Genomic DNA, 3,449 nt, shown 5'->3' on the forward strand with positions numbered 1-3,449 from the left:
TATTTAAAGAAGCGTGACCTTCGAAACCATTGTCGATGGACGAATGAAGAAATATGATGGGAGGCGCTTAGGGCCCGCGCATTTTCAACTGATTTCGATAGTTTTCCGTCGTTTGATTTGTAATTTGAAGATGTTGATAACTAATAACTTGTATTTATTGTTATTTCCTAATATTACATCAGTAAACCAGTGATGTGTTAATTGATGCAATTCAAAAACAAAATCAGATTCGTCAACTCGAGTTCAATTCCTAGGAATGGGGGTTGAGCCGCACCTGTGGCACAGCGTAGAAGCATCGGCAGCGTTGCTGTCGCGATCGGCCCGGAGAATGTCGCAAATGAAAAAACGACACCTTCTAGTGTAGTTAGACAGTTTCTTGGCACCGGAAAAAGGCCTTTTCTTGTTTATTGCATGCAGAAAACAATGGCCATTATTACAACATTCTAAGACATAAATGTATTCACATCTCTTTATAGAAAATGTCTTTGATGTATAACTTAAGAAAAAGCGACATTGAACCTGTAAACTCGTTTTATCTAAAATGTACACGACTTCTCATAGTGAGTGTGTCGTAGGGCTGAAGGTTTAAAGTCACTATATAGGACTATGACTATCTCTGGTGATGCCCAGCTAGAAGACGAGCTGACGTGACCAAATAAAATTTCCGCTGCTGTGATGTTCGGTCTGCTACATCTTATCAGGTTTCAGAAATTCTTATATTTAATTTATTTGAAAAAAATAGAATATCTCAATATTGTTTTAAGCGCCTTCCTTTTGTGTCAAACCATCTGTAGTCATATTTTGTCGTATTTTGTTTCCATTTAGCAGACGGATTTCCGTAGAATTCCATCCCAGACATTGAATGCAACAATGATGGAAGGAGGATAAATAAGTGTTTGAATTTCTTAGAGTGGTTTACATTTAGCTTTAAAATAACAAGAGACTATGATTACTTTTTGATAAGAAACAAGAATTTTTATTAATGATATTGTAGAGTTACGTATTTTTAGTTACACGAACGCGCCCGGATTGATGGATTCGCTTATGCGAACGGGTGGTCGTGTTGCCCACTTGGGGTGCTCACTTTTTATTTTAATGCCTTTTTCTGATGCCCTTTTGGCAAACCCTTGCCCTTTTTATAAACGCCACACCTCCAGAAGTATATATAGTAAGTTTTGGGTCCGATAGGGGCTCGTTTAGCCCACACTAAAACCTCTTACAATTTGGGTACTTGGCTACTCCTGCCGTGACGCGCCATGGAGTCGCCACAGAGGGCAGTTGGCGGGTGACCTTGACTGTGGAGAGGTGTGAGAGTGGGCTGGGGAGGACTCCTGATTTTCCAGATTTTCTCGTGCTGTGATATACTGTGATACTACCGTTGTTTTTACCAGTGATTGTCCTTGCCTCATCTGTGATTCCAAGGCTGTAGTAGCAGTAGTGCTTTTCGTAAATAAAGCCGTGCACATAAACAGTACTTTGTGTCCACTCCTGTAGGAGGTAGGAATTGCCGGCTTTTCCCCCTGCCCATGCCCACATCTTCTTTACGGTCCGAGGATCACTCGTTAGCTCCTGTAGTAGGGTGAGTGTCGGTGCCCCCACACTTTTACCACGCTACAATATGTTTTTGAGATGTATCAAAACACAAATAGATTGATACACACTGTCGAAGTACAAAGTCACAGACAGATCTTCTGACCCATCAGGTATCAAGAAATTCCTATAGACATCTACTAACGAAATATAGCATGAATAGTATTTGTAATCAATGAATAAATACATTATGAATGCACTATTCTGATAATAGTCATCAGAGTCATTGCATTGTCATTGCTGTTAATATTGACATTCTTGATATTACTATTCATTATCATTATCATTATGTATTGTATTATCATTTACCATTATACTGTTAAACATCACCACTATATGAATACTAGGCTTAACAAAAATTGTATAGCATGGTAGGGGTGTGGAAATTTATGAAGGAACTTATACAAATGCTGCGAAATTGTTGTTTTTAGGACAATTAAGTTATAACCCATAATTCTAGCATGTGATGTGACATTAAGTGTAAGCCATTCACATTTCAATTACCATTTGATCATACTATTTCTTTATACACGCAAAGAAACCGCCGTGCCACAATCCACTATAGTTTGACCCGATGGATTTCGTACGCCCGACACCGATGCTCTCTCCACTGACTTCAAATAATTCGCGCTCAGATAAAACCTATATGTATGTATGTATATATGGATATATACATAAATATATACATATATACGCATTCTTATATGCATATATAAATGGAGATATATTATAGGAACTCATACTTATCCATGCATTTCATTGTTTTCTCATGTGTGCGTGAGGGAATATGTTAGTAAGTCAATGTATATTAAATAAATAAATAAATAAATAAAAAATAGTCAGTGCCAACCCCCCCCCCTCCCTCTTCTTTTCAGTTTCTCTCTTTCTCTTCCTCTGTCCGTCTGTCTGTCTCTGATATACACATGCACGCACGGCGCACCCCCAGTTCAGTTCAGCGAGATATACGAAGTCTAACTTCGCCCGAGCCTTTACGTATGTGTGGCTCGGCCTGTCACCTACGTATGTCTCAATTTATTTTCACTGAATTCTTACCGTGGTGGCGGATTGCCAACAGGCACTCTAGCCTTCAGATGTAAGCAAGAGGCATAATATTTTTACCAGCTGTGGTAGGTAATCCCAGTCTCAGAAATAGTGTACTCACAACTCTTTAAATAGTGTAACAGGGTGGCCTTAGGCTCGCCATAATGCTTGCACCACCTATAAACAAAGTCAGTTGTCTTTATAATTTGCCCTGCACAGTGGTAACCTAATCTTATTCTGTGCAGTATGGCCCGCACCTCTGTTAATTGTTCCAGAGTGTGTCCGTGGCTCATATAGCCTGTGGCATTTGAGTACCATCCGGCTGAGAGGGAGGTTCTTGCTTCTTCTCTGTGTAGGGGTAGGAGAGTTGCAAGGTCGATGGCGTTGGAACTGTGTCCAAAGATTTTTCGGCTTGGATAAATTGTCGTGGGATTTGGGTGCTTACCCCTGCCATTTTCAACTAGTCTGTCAGTGAGCTCATTTCCTCTGATGCCTATGTGGATGGGTACCCAGTTTAATATGATTCTTTTACCCTGAGCAAGAATCCTTTGAGCTATGGTAAGCAGTGGTCAGGATGTAGATGTTTTTGGGCATTGTCGGTTACCCTCATGGGTTTTGTGGCATCCCTTGCTGCAAAGCCAGCACCTGCAATGTGCTAGTTGCTCTTTGAGCTGATAGCATATTAGCTGTGTGTGAGAGTCAGTTGTTTGCAAAGTGCTTATAGTCCTTCTTTGTGTCTCAGTACTTTTTGTCTTATGTTTGTGTTCTATGGTACTTCGGTGATCTTGCAAAGGAACTGTGCTGCCATTACATCAATT

This window comes from Penaeus vannamei, chromosome 14, assembly GCF_042767895.1.
Source record: "Penaeus vannamei isolate JL-2024 chromosome 14, ASM4276789v1, whole genome shotgun sequence".
Lineage (NCBI taxonomy): Eukaryota > Metazoa > Arthropoda > Malacostraca > Decapoda > Penaeidae > Penaeus > Penaeus vannamei.